Source organism: Muntiacus reevesi, chromosome 8 (genome assembly GCF_963930625.1).
Source record: "Muntiacus reevesi chromosome 8, mMunRee1.1, whole genome shotgun sequence".
NCBI classification, from domain to species: domain Eukaryota; kingdom Metazoa; phylum Chordata; class Mammalia; order Artiodactyla; family Cervidae; genus Muntiacus; species Muntiacus reevesi.
In genome coordinates this window covers 70,834,013-70,850,649 of record NC_089256.1, presented here as the reverse complement: position 1 = coordinate 70,850,649, position 16,637 = coordinate 70,834,013, and the positions used below count along the sequence as shown (strand labels likewise).

Sequence of the window (16,637 nt, the reverse complement as noted above, 5' to 3'; positions counted from 1 at the left end):
AGTAGATGATCTTTTAATCTTGTTTCAGCTTTAGAAAAAAGAATCTTTCATTATACTGCACATTATTTAAAAGTTAAATCCACTAAAGAATATACACAACAGAACTAAATATTTTATTTGTGTCAATATTATAGAAATTGTAGAGCTTTAGATTTTCCATTTGAGCTTCTCTTCTAGCAAGGGAATTAAATTTATTCTTTAAATGAATAGTGTTGAATGCCTACTAGTTAGCAGGAACAATGTTAAGATCTGGAGATGGAGGAAGAAACAAAGACTTCATACCTGCTCTCATGGAGCTTTTGATAATTCTAGGATATAATTATTTTTGAAGTTAATTTTGAATGATATTGAAGTGCAATTGCGATAAGTATAGGAGTGGTAGACCAGGCCCCTCTTAGGGGTCAAGGAAGGCTGCCTTGAGGAACGACATTTGATCACAGTCCTGAAGAATGAACAAGAGGTAGATGACCAGGCAGAATATTTCTGGCAGAAACGGCATCAGTGAAGAACCTATCCTTTCATTCTTAATTAATTTGTTTTGAGGGTTCATATGAGGCACAGCACATATTTTATAAGTAAACTTTATAGTTTTAGTTGTACATAATCAATTCCTTACTTTCTACTTCCAAATTTGTCAGTTCACCAAACTCTAAGGTTAACTTCAAATATGTAAGAATTTATAATAATAATGATGATGTGTTCAGGGTGCTTGCTGTGTGCTAATTACTGCTCTTAATATATTTATGAATTACTTTTTCCATCTTTACAACAACTCAATGGGTTTTTCAAAGGCAAACCACACTACATGCATTTCATGTAATTATTTATAGAGATTATTAGAGAAGGCCTTGAGATAGTAGAGAATTTTAAAAGCAAGAAAATATGTTTATTACTGCTAGGAAAATTATAAAATAACTTTGTATCATCTCTGCAGTATAGTAGTCACTCAACCATGACTTACTCTTCTCTCTGCATATCCATTTAATCATTTTAACAGAATGGAAAAGTGGCCCCTATTTGGCCAGGATTAAGTATCAGGCAGGCATTGGCGCCGAGTAGGCGGCTACTATGACTCTGTGGACATTGTGAATATATGCTGGGCAAAAATGAGCCCCTGTGGACCTGAATTAGGTATTTAATTATTAGAGTTTTAGAGTCTTTCATATTTTTCAGGAATCTGTTGTAAAATGTTAAATTTCTTAGGATGAAGAAATACCTGAATCTATGGCACCTCTAAGGGATTAGTAAAATAACAGAATTAATTGAAAAATTGCTCCAAAGTTAGTATTTACAGCCTGGATTGGTAGCCTTGGCAGTCTCAGTAGCAAGCTTCTGTGATAGCTTTGTGAATGCCATCACCCTGTACAAGCTTTACTTTTTTTATCCTTTTAAGTGGCCTTAGACTATATTCACATATCGACCCATGAGAAACAATACTAAGGAAAGTTTCATTGTTTAGGCACTATAGCCACATCAAATCCAGGGTCTGACAAATCTAGTACCAATGTGACCTTCACAAGCTTCTCTGCACCTCCCTTTCTTCATCAGTACAATAAGAATAATATTATCATTATCATTGATAATGTTAATACGTACCATAAGATTTTTGTGAAGATCCAGTCATTCATTCATTTATTTATTCAACACATTCTTAAGAACACCTACTATGTGTCAGGCACTATGGCTCTTTTCAGTGGAGGAAAGAAAGACAGTAAACAAAAAAAATAAGAAATAGAATATGGAGAAAATTAACTTGAGAGGGACAGGAATATTTTAAATAGTATATGTAGGGAAGATATCACTAATAAAATGGCATTTGGGCAGAGACCTAAAAGAAATTAGTGAATAAGTCTTACAGGGGTGGAGGGAGTGGGATCATATTGGTGGAAGGAGGAGCAGAGGTAGAGTCCTTGACATGAGCATTTGTGACATATTCATAGAGCTGCAAGGAGGCCATCATGGCTAGAGCTGTGTGAGCAAGGGGGAGAATTTTGCAGAGATAAGTTCAGAAAGATATCAGGAGGATAAGAGCATTGAGGAGCCTTGTAGAACATCATAAGGCTTTTATACCTGTCTTTTACTATATATTGTCCCATTTAAGACTGTGTTACCTTCATCATTATTCCATATGTGCTGTGCTATACTCAGTTCCATCCAACTCTTTGCAGCCCCATGGACTGTAACCCACCAGGCTCCTCTGTCCATGGAATTCTCCGGGCAGGAATACCGGAGTGGGTTGCCAGGGGATCTTTCCAACCCAGGGATTGAACCCATGTCTCTTATATCTCTTTCATTGGCAGGCAGATTCTTTACTACTAAGCCACCTAGGAAGCCCGTTATTCCATATATGACTAAGAAAGAAACAAACCTTCCATGTAAACAGTAGTATAGTTTTCCAATTAAATATTTTTATTTTCTATTTATTGAAAGAGTTCATTTAGCTTTATTTAGACAAAGATTCATCTTTATGCCATTCTGGCCTGCCACTGGGTCTTGTTGCAAACACAATAACTTCTAATTTCAACACTGAATTGTAATGGAGACTTATTGAAGATGTTAACTCAAGATATGTAGTCCTAATGGTACCTATAATTCAACTGAAGTGATGCCGCTGTGAGCAGCTATGACCAGGTTTATTCATGAATAAGCTGCAAGTGCTGCATCACAGCTGCCATCTGGTTGACAGCAAATATCAGACAACTTTTGATTTCCTAGGTAAAAGTGTATTAGTTTCTCAGTTGTGTCTGACTCTTTGCCATCCCATGGACTGTAGCCCTCCAGGCTCATCTGTCCATGGGATTCCCCAGGCAAGAAAACTGGAGTGCCATTTCCTTCTCCAGAGGATCTTCCCCACTCAAGGAGCAAACCTGGGTTTCCCGCATTGCAGACAGATTTTTAATTGTCTGAGCCACCAGGGAAGCCACTGTATATAAAAAGTAAGTTTTATTATTATCAGTTAAATATTGGTCTCAATGCAATAGAAGTTCAGAGGAAAGGTTATTGAGAAAAGGGGTAATTATTTACTTCCAGAATCATTCTTACACCCACAAGGAGAATAGACCGATTGAAATGAGCAAAGGTGGAGGCAGAGAGTGGGCAGGGAGTTTAATTACACGGATTCAGAGAGATGGTAGTGATTTGACTTCACATAGGAGTTCAGAAATAGTATGACGTGGTTAGGTTCTTCTATATTTTGAAGGTAGAATTGACAAAGTTGTTGACAATTGGATATGGGGGATGAGAGAAAGAGAAAAATCAGAATGACTCTTGGGTTTTTGTCTTGCAATTGGGAAGACTGTGGGCAGTCGGTTTAAGGTCCATAGAGAAGGCCAGGAGTCTGATTGTAGACACTATACATTTGAAAATTATTACTCATTCCAATAGAAATGTTGAGCAGGGAGTTAGAAAATGGGTCTGAATTTTGGAGAAGTATAGTCTAGAGATACAAAATTGACATAAAGTGACTCCATTCTAGAATAGATGCTGTTTAATACCGTGAAGCAGGGTAGCATCACCTAGGGCAGTATTTCTCAATATTTTTGGCACTATCCACACTTAAAATAACATTTTACGTCAGGAAGGTACACAGACCTAAGCCCTGGAAAAAGATGTATTGCTCCATGGTAACTTTATTTTACTGTGTGTGATGCATTTTGTTTTCCTTGTCTCCTTTTCTGTTTTTGTTCAAAAACCACATGCTACTACATGCTTCTCAGCTTGAAAAACAATGGCCTACAATGAGAATGAGGATAGAGAACATGTGAGTTCCAAGGGCTGAACCTGGTAGTTCTTCAGTATTTCGAAGTTGGATTGATACAGTATATGCAAAGATTCTCAACAATGCCTAACTCAAAATTTTAAGTTTTTAAAAAAATTTTATTATTAAAATTATTCCCTCCTCCAAACGTTCTTTGATTTATTTATATCAATCTTAGAGGCCTCAGGCTATGCGTGTATGTGTGTTAGTCATTCAGTCGTGTCTGACCCTTTGCGACCTTGTGGACTCTAGTCCACCAGGCTCCTCTGTCCATGGAATTCTCCAGGCTAGAGTACTGGAGTGGGTGTCATTCCCTTCTCCTGGGGATCTTCTGGACCCAGGCATGGAACTCAGGTCTCCTGCATTACAGGAAGATTCTTTATTGTCTGAGCCAGTAAGGAAGCCCTCAGGCTATAGTATATAGAAAAAGAAATAGGTAATATGTTTGTTTTCTATAGTGTATAAGGACTAATCACAGATTTGGTAAGTTAAACAGCATACGTTTATTATTTCAGTTTTGATGACTTAGAAATCTGAGTACAATTCAGCTGAGTTTTCTCTTTCAGGAAAGAAAGAAAGTGACATCGCTCAGTCGTGTCCGACTCTTTGCGACCCCATGGACTGTAGCCCACCTTGCTCCTCCGTCCATGGGATTTTCCAGGCAAGAGTACTGGAGTGGGTTGCCATTTCCTTCTCCAGGGGATCTTCCCAACCCAGGGATTGAACCTGGGTCTTCTGCATTGTAGGCAGACACTTTACCATCTGAGCCACCAAGGAAGATCTCCTTCAGGATCCCCAGCTAAATTCTAGATGTTTGCCAGGACTGTAGTCTCATCAGAAGCTCATCTGGGGAAATAATCCAATTCATAGCTTCTCAGGCTGTGGGCAGTATTCATTGCTTTAGAACTGTAGGACTGAAATCCTTAGTTGTGGGCTGTCTGATGGGGGTCAGTTTCCACTCTTGGATGCCACTCCTGTTTCTATTCCTTGATCCTCTCCATAGAGAGTTCAGAACATATGTCTTACTTGTTCAAGCATAAAGGTGAATTTTTCAAGCTCGAGTCCGCTAAGAGGTCTTCTCTCATGGCTCAGATGGCGAAGAATCTGCCCACAATGCAGGAGACCTGGGTTTGATCCCTGGATTGAGAAGATCCCCTGGAGGAGGGCATGGCAACCCATGCCAGTATTCTTGCCTGGAGAATCCCCATGGACAGAGGAGCCTGGCAGACTGCAGTCCCTGAGGTTGCAAAGAAATCAGATACAGCTGAGCGACTAGGCACCCAGTCTGCTAAGATGGACTCATATAAGGTAACACAGTCAGGAGAATGCCAACACACTGCCTTTGCCTAACACCATGATATAATCAAGGAGTGACTATTACTTTTTTCATACTCTGTTGGTGAAAAGCAAGTCATTTGTTCTGCCCTTAAGGGGAAAGGATTGTAAAAGGACCTGACTGGAAGTCACCTTAAGTTGTGTCCTCCTGCCTTCCTCCTTTTCATTCAGGTATTCCTCGCAACCTGAAACTTGTAGAAAAGAGTGAAATCACTGGTTCTCATCTTGGTTATAAAGTAGGAGAGCGCAAACTAAGGGTCAGGAAGACATGAGCTCTACCAAGTACTTTTACTGTTCTCTGGTGAATAGGACAATATAATTACTGTATCAGAAACCTTGTTTTCCCATCTTTACAATGATGATGGCAAGTGTCTTTCCTGCATCTTTTCTCACAGGATTCTCATGAGTATGATATTAAGTAATTTATGTAAAATTGAATTTTGAGCTATGCAGTAGTGACAATGTAAAAATGATAAAGTGACAGTATTCTATGTGGTGATGATTATACTTTAATTCTCTGAACTCTCATTAGTCACCTGAGCAGATTCAGCAGTATTATCAATGACCTGTGGCAGTTCACCTTGCTCTAAACCTTATCCATAGCAAGCTCTCAAATATTTATTGAGTGAATAAAGTATGTTTTTCTCTTTTTGGTTTATAACTAGTTTTGTCTATCTTGGGAGCCATAGATAGTTTTACCTTCTTTTATAAAGTATGTTTGATTTTTAAAACAAACCACAAGTGCTGCACAGTTTGTACTAAAGGACTTCTTTATTGCTTTTTTTATTACCTAAAAAATGCAACAAAAGTTTAAAATTAATAACAGTCAGTAACAGGGAATAGGGATAATAAAAGTTATGTTTCTTGCTTCAGAAGCAACTCACTTTCCATTTGCTTATTAAAATATGAGAAAACTTTCTGGTGGTTTATCAGGGGAGTAGAAAAAAAGAGAAAGAGAAAGAAAGAGAATTTTTTTTGAACTTGGAGCTTAAACTTGCTACTCAGCATCTTTCAATCGAAAACAAAATTGGGAATTTGCCTGATTTGGATGGTTCCTTAACTACCAGAAGACCCACAGTCATTTTTGGGAGGAGAAAGCAACCATGAAATATTAGGGGAGAAACAGATTAGAGAAGAGCAAATCTAGGTACCATCACCGTTTCATGGGATTGTTTCAGTTGGTTAAAGTGGTAAGCTTAAATGACCATTCTAAGAAATCTTATATAATATACAGAGCTGAATCCCCAAGAGAGAAAGATATTTTTCTTTGCAAGACAGTATCCCTTTTGTATTTGTTTAAATTTTTAAAGTTTCATCAAATACATCTTCTAGTGCTCATCACTTAATAGCATCTTGTCAATAACTCCCATTTATGCCTGTCACTGATCTATCTAGTGCTGAGTTTTATGCCCTTTTAGCGTCTCAATCAATCTTCTCAAAATGATATTAGCACAATCCAGGCTCGCCTTTCACCATCCACAACTTCCAAATAAATAGTCTTCTTTCAATTGAAATTCATTTCAGTAAAAGCCAATTTCTAACCTTTCAACCTAGCTCTTGCTCAGTCCACTTTCCCTTCTTTATCACCACGAGGACAAGAGCATCCACGTGTAGCATGTGCAGTGGGCCCACAGTCCACAAACACGTATCTGAACTATTTATCTCTCATTCAGGGAAGAATTCTGGTGCATTTATCAATCTTTTCTGCCTTGGAGCCTCACCTGGCGGCTGATTGGCAAAGATTCCGCCTGCCAATGCAGGAGATGCTGGAGATACAGGTTCAAAACTGGGTCAGGAAGATCCCCTGGAGGAGGGCTTGGCAGCTCACTCCAGTATTCTTGCCTGGAGAATCCCATGGACAGAGGAGCCTGATAGGCTACAGTCCATAGGGTCACAAAGAGTTGGACATGACTGAGCACACATGCAGAGTCTGCCTTGGAACATTGATTTAAAGTGCCTTGTGAAGCCCTAGTGAACTGTACACTTCAAAATGGGGAAGATGGTGAGATTTATGTTTCGTATACTTTGCCACAATTTGAGAAAATAAAAACTATGAATACAAAAAAAAAAAAAAAGTGCCTTGTGAGATGAAGGCAGGATTAATCTGATAGAATGTATTTGGTATATTTTTCAGATATTGCTGAGAAAGGATTTTTGTAATTGCTTCCTCTTGCACGCAAGAAGTGAAGGAGGGCCACAGATAACAATAAACTCGGGCTCAGTGGAGATGAGGTTTCCCATTTGGTGGTAAAAGAAAGTATTATTGAGGAGGTAATTCAGGTCAAAACATTAAAACCTTTGCCACTGATCTGAGGAGCTTAGATTCTACCCCAAATAAATGGGGAATCACTGATGGTTTAGGGATTATGAGAAACTGTGAAAAAAAGTAAGCAGGTAATCTCTAGTGGTTTGTCCTGTGATTCAAATATCTTGAGACCAGTGTTGCTTTGAAAATAGTTATTCTCATGCTGGTGTGAGGTGCTAAGGTTGGGTAGAATTAGAAGTGAGAAAGACAAATGGATGTGAGTCATGTAGCAGAGAAAAATGACCAGAGTTAGTGATAGATGTGACAAATGTATAAGATGTGGCTAGACTGTGAGTCCTAACAAAAACAAAAGTACAAAAACTTCTGTAGAAACTGTCTTAAAGGTAAGTTTTGGAAAATGGAAAAATAATATATTTATCCTATAGGTCTATGTAAACTTTTCATGTATGTACAAGAAGACAGTATATAACAGAGGTGACTCTTCTTTTTATACTCTATGGTTTTTGACTTTTTATTTTGCTTAAAGCTATGTGAAACTTTGAATTAGTCCAGTATCTAAAGTGGTTTGAATAGCACCTCTTCAAAATTCATGTGAGAGTTGGACCATAAAGAAGGCTGAGTACTGAAGAATTGATGCTTTTGAACTGTGGTGCTGGAGAAGACTCTTGAGAGTTCCCTGGACAGCAAGGAGATCAAATCAGTCAATCCTAAAGGAAATTAACCTTGAATATTCATTGGAATAATATTTCTTAACTCAGCATTCAGAAAACTAAGATCATGGTGTTTGGTCTCATCACTTCATGGCAAATAGATGGGTAAACAATGGAAACAGTGAGAATCTTTGTTTTTTAGCACTCTGAAATCACTGCAGATGGTGACTGCAGCCATGAAATTAAAAGACTCTTGCTCCTTGGAAGAAAAGCTATGACCAACCTAGACAGCATATTAAAAAGCAGAGACATTACTTTGTCAACAAAGGTCCATCTACTCAAAGCTATGGTTTTTGCAGTAGTCATGTATATGGATGTGAGAGTTGGACTATAAAGAAAACTGAGCCTGAGGAATTGAGGCTTTTGAATTTTGGTGTTGGAGAAGACTCTTGAGATTCCCTTGGACTGCAAGGAGATCCAAACAGTCTCCTAAAGGAAATCAGTCCTGAATATTCATTGGAAGGATTGATGCCGAAGCTGAACCTCCTATACTCTGGCCACCTGTTGCGAAGAGCCAACTCATTAGAAAAAACCTGATGCTGGGAAAGATTGAAGGCAGGAGGAGAAGGGGGTGACAGAGGATGAGATGGTTGGATGGCATCACTGACTAGATGGACATGAGTTTGAGTTAGCTCCGGGAGTTGGTGATGGATAGAGATGCCTGGCATGCTGCAGTCCATGGGGTTGCAAAGAGTTTGGCAGGACTGAGCGACTGAACTGAGCTGAACTGATTCATTGGAAGGACTGATGCTGAAGCTGGAGGTCCAATTCTTTGGCCACCTGATGTGACGAGCTGACTCATTAGAAAAGACCCTGATGCTGGGAAAGATTGAAGGCAGGAGAAGTAGGTGACAGAGGATGAGATGGTTGGATGACATCACCTACTCAATGGACATGAGTTTGAGCAAACTCTGAGAGATAGTGAAGGACAGGGAAGCCTGGCATGCTGCAGTCTATGAGGTCACAAAGAGTTGGACACAACTGAGCTACTGAACATCATCAAAATTCATGTCCACCTAAACCCTCAAACTTCCCTGGTGGCTCAGACGGTAAAGCATCTGTCTACAATGAGGGAGGGAGAAGGAAATGGCAACCCACTCCAGTACTATTGCCTGGAAAATCCCATGGACAGAGGAGCATTATAGACTACAGTCCATGGGATCGCAAAGAGTTGGACACGACTGAGCTGCTTCACTTTCACTTCACTTTAAAACCTCAAAATATGACCTTATTTGGAACTAGGATCTCTGTAGATGTAATTAGTTAAGATGAGTCATGCTAGATGAGGGTGGGCTTTATATCCAAGGACTGGCGTCCTTACAGAACAAGGAGAGAATACAGAGATGCACATGTCGGGGAGAATGCCCTGTGAAGACAGAGGCAGCTGCAAGTCTAGGAACACCATGTACTGCTAAGAACCACCAGAAGCTAGGAAGAGGCAAGGGAAAATTCTTCCCTAGACTTCAGAGGGAGAATGGCCCTGATGACACCTTAGTTTCAGACTTCAAGCCTCCAAAATTGTGGCAGAATACAGTTCTCTCGTTTCAAGCCACTAAGTCTGTGGTAATTTGTTATAAACACTGTACTTGTGCGTCGTTTGGATGAGTTTACAGAAATCTGTCATGGAGGGCTTATCATTGTATGTTTTTTAAATGAGGAAACCAAGGATTTGAAGAATTTTTGCCCTATGAACACAATGGTAGTAACTCATGGAGACGGGATTCTTATAATTGGAGTTTAACTCAGATCCTTCAAGCAAATGCCCTCTTCTCCATTCCTTTAGCTTCAGAGCAACTCCCAGGAAATAAATATATTTCAAGGCTTAAGGGTCTCTGAAAAAAACATTTTGTGTTGAGTAATCAGAATCAGGAATAGGCCCAGGTTCCTGTCCCAGGTAAGACATCTTATTCCTTTGCTTCAACTTCTTAGGTTTCTCTGGGCCTCTGAGTCTTTGGGGGTTACTTCATTTTGTTTTCACCTTTCCCAATTCTCCAGTCTTTAGTAACTAAAGATTTTTATAATCTATAATTTTTTTTTACACAGGGACATAAGTTCTGTGGGTGTTTTAAAATACACACACTTCATAAACTTGGAGTCTCAGAGAAGCAATATGCAAAATATTTAAGCTTTTTTAATGATTTCTTCTTAATTTATCATAATGTCTTTGATGGAATGCAAATCTACACTTTGGAGTTTCTCCTGTTTATAGAAGATGTATGCTATCAAGTGAACTTTTTTCCTTTGGAAGGAGAAATATCACCAAGATTGAATAGAAAGCTTTAAAAATGTCTTTCATAGCCATGCTTAGAGTATATATTGAAGGTAAATTCAATTTTTAAATTGCCAAGTTTCCCCCATTATAAATATTTAACATATACATTATTGGATTTATAAATGGGTGAGTTGATAGTCTGATCACTTAAATTTTTATTTATTGCCAATCTCCATATTACTGTAAATGCTTCGGAAGTCTCATTTTTCATTTGCATGTCTCTTTGTTTCAAATATTTCATTTATGGGACTTAAAATTTCTGAGTGGGGCTGGAAGGCAAATTCCCTTCTATTTGTCCTCTACTCTGAATTGTTTTAATACTAGAAAAACACATTGGTTCAAAATACAATCAGCAGTTACTGATTAAGTGCCTACTATTGGCCAGACACTATTCTAGATAATGAAGATACATTGAACAGAAGAGTAAAATTATGGTTATATGCTTATGTATATGCATGCATAAGAGATTAATTTGATTAACTCTCTGGGAAATACTAAGATATAAAAGAAATAGTAAAACAAAGTTGTTTTAGGGAATATTTTGTACATAATATTAGTGACTTCCGATTTAAACTGCCATAACTCATGCTTTGATTTTCTGACACAGTGAAATAGAATGTGGGCTACAAATTTCACCACATGTAATTTAAAATTTTCTAGCAACCATGCTTGAAAAATGTATTAAAAAAGAAATGAATATATTAAATATATTAAAACATATAGTAACTATGTTTTATTTAACCCAATATCATTTCAGCAAGTAATTAACAAAAATTGTTCATGAGATCATACTTTTTTGTACCAAGCATTGGAATTCAATGTATATTTCACAAATACAATATATCTCAATTTTGACTAACCACATTTCAGGTGCTCAAAGCCACATGTAGCTAGTGGTGACTATAGGACACATTACCTATCTAATGCCTTGGATTTTTCCTTGCCTTTTTCATTTAAAATGGGGACATCCTATCTTTCCCCCCCCTCTTGTTCACAGTCTACAAATGGAAAAGATTGGGGAGAAAAGCAAGGATTTATACTGTTATTTTCTTTGGCATTCCAATAGAAGCACAAATTATAGGATGTATTAAAAGGACATTTAAAAAATATAAAGCTAAAAATGTTCATAACTTCCTTAGAGAAATATTAAGTTTGGATAGTAGAAGTAGTTAATAAAATCTCTTGATATATTATTTTCTGAAAATAACTGGGTGAGTGATATTTCTAGGTTTAGAAATTTAAAGGAATTTGGAAAAGGTGTCAAAGCCATGATATGAACCTTGACAGATTCTTGGCCAGCAACCAAGGGATTTTTCTCGTTGGAGCAGCTCTGAAGAGGAATTTTATCATATAACCTGTAACTGTTTTCTTTCCAAAATCTACTGTGTTGAGTCTCAGATGATAATTTTTTTCTTGTTCTTTGGCAGAATTCAGTACTATTTTATATATACGTTAGATTGCATTATTACTAGATGGCTTTAAGGGAAAACAGTTTTTTTGCAATTCTTAGTTTCATTTTATTCTTGATTAGTTTAATAGGTTTGATGAGTGTTATACAGTTGTTAATATTACAATGAAACCTGGCACTGAAATCTGGAGAATGAAAAGAGAAATGGAATTACTTTGTAATTCTGTCTCTAATACTTTATAAAATCATAATTAAAGGACAGATTATTTTCAATCGTAAATTTTTACTTCAGAAGTGCTCAAATGGTATGAAACTGTATGGACTTTGCATCTTGTGTCTCACTAGGATTATGAGTTTCCTCATTGTGAAATGGGAATCATAGTACCTTCATTGTAGAACTGTTCAGAGGATTAAATGAAATAAATATGTGATATATGGCATTTTGGGCTTCCCCAGTGGCTCAGCTCTAAAGTATCCGCCTTCAGTGCGGGAGACACAGAAGATGCAGGTTCGATCCCTGGTTGGGGACTATCCCCTGGAGGAGGGCATGGCAACCCACTCCAGTATTCTTGCCTGGGAATCCCATGGACACAGGAGCCTGGCAGACTACAGTCCTTAGTTTGCAAAGAGATGGACATGATTGAAGCTGCTGAACAGGCATGCGCACATACAGCATTTAAGATTATCAAAGCATTGTGTGGATATTAGTAAAGGTTAATTACTACATCTCCCTTACCATAACCACAGCTTATTTGTTCTGTTAAAAACAAGACAACAAAAGCCAAGTTCTTTCTTCAAGCTGAACAACAGGAGATGAAACTTTTTTTTCCTTCTTAAGAAAACAGATTTAAAAAAAAAGACTTGGTTTTAAAATACCCATCAAGAACAAAATCCTGTTCCTATGATTTATGTAGGCATATAAATTTTTAAGTGAAAAGTACAAGATAACATGTATATAGGTTCTTGGATCATGACTGATTACATGAAGTAATCAGAATATCAAAAATGAAATTTTTAAAGATAAAAATGCTGCTCTTTGTCAACATATTAATCAAAAGGATTAATCAAAAGTCACTGAGGAATTAACTCAATAAAAATCATAAAAGAATAGTCATTATAGTCTTAGAATAGCTGATGTATAATTTTTTCAAGAGAAGTGCAAACTAAATTATTGTTTGCATTTATTTATTGCACACCTCCCATTTATCATTGGTGAGGACAGTATTTTAAGCTAGTTAAGATAAAATATTGTCTGTCATTTAAATTGCTTTAAACCCTCTTCCCTAGGACCTTAAATGCCCCAGTAGGACATCATAGCGTAACTAGATGTTTTCCGTCTTTTAATTACTATGACTAATTTTTTACAGCTCAGTTACAAACCCTTGAAAATAATGAATATGGTGACACAATCTTAATTATAATGGTGCAAATAGCACCACTCTAATACAGTGTGAGACTTACATTGAAAAGGAGTTTCCCCGGAATTGAAGCTCTTCTGATTGCTTTCCACATCACGTTTTAAACAAACACTGTGGTGCTTTAGCCATTACTTGGTTGCCTAGGATACACAGTTAATGTAGCCCGAAGATACTGCTACCAGTTAGGCTTTGAGGCCAGGCCTGGAAGTGCTGCACGTAGCTGCTGCTTTAATATATTAGATACATTTAACAGAGACACTTTGGGAGAGATGCATTTTGATTAATGTAATAACCAACTGTTTTTGAGTAGTTACATTGATAACAGTTATCCTTATTTTAATTTAGTGTAATCTTCTTTGAGAAGCTAAAAGTGACTGTTTTTAAAACAAACGCAAAATTGATTCAGTGATGTAATCCTCAGGCCATTGTCCAAGTATATAATTTTTTTTTTTTTTTTTTGGTTACTGAAATACTGGAAAAGATAACTGGCTATTCACAGGGAGTCATTTCTATAAACTTTTTCTTTCGATAGTTTCTTTTACTGTTACATTGTTATTTAAAGTCTGTGTGACATATTAGTTTATTTTTATTAAGATATTAAAAGGTTCATATATTATCATAAAATTTTATTACAATAAAAATAAACATTAACCAGATATTTGTAACCAAGGAATTAATGACAGTATAGATACAACCACTGAAATGTACATAAATTTTAACATTTGGTATATAGGTTACCATATCTTTCAGATTAACAAGTTATCTTTCACTTCCTCTAATAGTACATTTTAAATAGTTCACCAAATGTTAATTTGGGATTAAACGTAAGATGGAAGTAGAAAGTTGTTTTAAATCATAGGAAAATTTTGGGTTATCTGATTTTTAAAATTGATAATGATCTTGCCTTATTCCTATGGAAAATTGAATTGTCTTCTTGGCTGATTTGAATGCAAATCAAATTGGAATTGTTGAGTGGGAAAATCTACCACTGAACCAGCAGGTGGTGCTTGAGTTATAAGTGCATTTAAGATAGTGATTTTTTTTTTTTTAATAATGTTGCACAGCCTTCAATAACGGTTGCTCTTGTTTTCATTTATTAGAAAGGAGTCATTACATTTTGGAGGGAAATATATTATTAATATTTAGTGCTTCTAAATTGTGTCTGGAAACGATAGGCTTAACTCCTTTCTCTTCTTTCCTTCCCTTCCTCCCTCTTTTCTCTAATCATCGTTTCTTGCTCCACAGTTGTTTCAGCAGTTGTACTGTCTGGTAGGAAGCCTGAAGTCTTTCCTCCAAAGCAGAGCACCTGGGTGGTGGGAGTGGTAATACATTGTTTCTGTAGTCAGCTGTGCAAGGAGAGATTTAGGCATGTTGCATGCAGGTGCAGCCCTTTCTATATGGGAGGGCTTTGAGGAGTCGCTAGCCCTTCATCATGAAATCCTGGTATACTTTATGGCTCCAGTTTCCAAGTTCAATCTGCTGTGACTTTCGACTCTTTTTGCCTGTGGTTGTTAACATGCAGAGTCCTTTATTGTGATTCCACTTTATTAAATCCTCAAAACACATGTGGTCTGAAAGGTAACAAAGTTATGTCTTTTCACATTTGTTACAAGTACTAGGGAGGGAGTTTATGTACTAAATTTTCCAGAAAAAAATTGCCCGTTTGGCCAATTGAATAAGAAGTCAAAAAGCATTGCTTTTTGGTAGATTGTGCATTTTTTAATTGCAATATAGTTAATTTACAATGTTGTGTTTCTTGCAAGTGTACAACAGAGTGATACAGTTATATGTATATATAAATAGATAAATGCAAATATGGTGCATTTTTAAATTAGATCTACTAATTCTAGTGAATGACCATAATTCCTAAATAACAAAGGACATTATACTTCAGCTTACCTAGTGTGATTTCTTTCCATGAGCAAATCAAATATACTATGATATTTTAATTATTAACTATTAAATCTAAAAAAGTTCTAGAAGGTCCACTACTTCTACAAAAGTAATCAGAGACCAATTTATAATTGCATCAATTTTAGAGGATCCCTTTATGGTTGTTTTTATTAAGCAATCTTTTGTTTTATAGTATGGATGATTTTAAAGTCCTGGAAGCTTATATATACCATCATATTTCTGATGTTTTTGCTTAGGTGATAACTAAGTTATATTCCTAAAGTAATAGGAATGCTGTTTCTCTGTCTATTATGAATTATTTTAGATAATAAACTATGTGGACAGTTAAGTCATTTTAATAGAAGCAGTCTGAATAGATCACATTTTTTTCTCTCAAAAAAAGCCCACTTTCTCCTTTTTTTTTTCTGCATAAATTTTCCCTCTTTGAGTTAATTCTTCAACCAATTATTGTAATGGTTTCTTCCTGAACTATGATTTAAAGTGTCAGACCATTGGTATAAACAATGGCAGAGTAAAGCAAATAAAATAATAGACCTCTTTCTGTATGATTAACATGGCATCGCTTATCCATTTCTTCAGTTTTTTTTCTTTTCCCTCTTAGAATTAAACTTAATACACTATCTGTCAGTTATAAATCAGGCTACGCAAATAGGGGTCTACTAGGTCTCTGATGAAGGGAATGAAATTCATTTTATCTTTGTGAGCTCCATTGGTGGTATGTCACTTTAATATTCTGTTTTCTAGGTTCTTATGATTAGGAGTAGAGATATATGCAAAATGTATACATGGTTCATTCAAACTCCGACTGCTATTGAAAAACATAATAACCAAAATCCAAAGCCCTAATGTTCTTGAGTCCAGGGAGTGAATATTTTGTTGTTTTTATTCATGGGAGCTTATTTTCATATCCTTTCTCCCTTTGGATCTTGCATATCAGAATCAGTGAAACAAATTTCTTTCCCATTTCATCTTTGGCTACTTGAATTTACTGCGGAGATCGAGAAAAGGAATGTAAAATACTAATGAAACAATTCCAGCTTACATCCCAGAGTGCTGCAGATCAAAGGATTAGGAAAAAGACCCCTCTTACGAATTGATGAGAAGGACTAAAATTTCTTACTAGTTCACAAATTATATTTAACTTTTTATTCTTCCACTGCATATACAGCTTTTTGTCAGCTGGTTGATTCTTAGCACACCAGGCCAACTCTTCTGTCTCAAATCTGCATAGAGATAAGTTTTTAGAGGAGCAGAGTCCCTTTGGGGATGAAATTTGCTTTTGCTATTTTTGTGATTCCTTTTTCACGGGAGACTGTATAATAATTTTCTGCTCTAGGGTCTTGAAATAACATTAAAGATTGACAATTCAGTTAGGCTTGTCACTCTCAGGTCTAAAGTTGACTCATATTGCACTGGGGAATGGTGATGTCCACATGACTTTTTAAAGATACCTTTTATATATAAATATTATTTTTCCAATTACAGGTGGCATTTCAAAATGCTTTTCTTGTTGGTGTCATTCAAATACATTATTAAAATTTTATCTTTGTATACCCA

The 16,637-nt window shown here is 36.5% G+C and overlaps 1 protein-coding gene and 1 non-coding gene across 6 annotated transcripts in view; one reads left to right on the top strand and one right to left on the bottom strand.

Annotated features, from left to right (window-relative positions):
• The window catches only part of NLGN1 (neuroligin 1), an 884,133-nt gene that overhangs the window by 302,566 nt on the left and 564,930 nt on the right, over positions 1 to 16,637 (top strand). The gene's annotated exons all lie outside the window — the stretch shown is intronic.
• Positions 4,463 to 4,534, bottom strand: TRNAC-ACA (transfer RNA cysteine (anticodon ACA)). The gene has a single exon. It is a non-coding gene; the product is annotated as a tRNA-Cys (tRNA).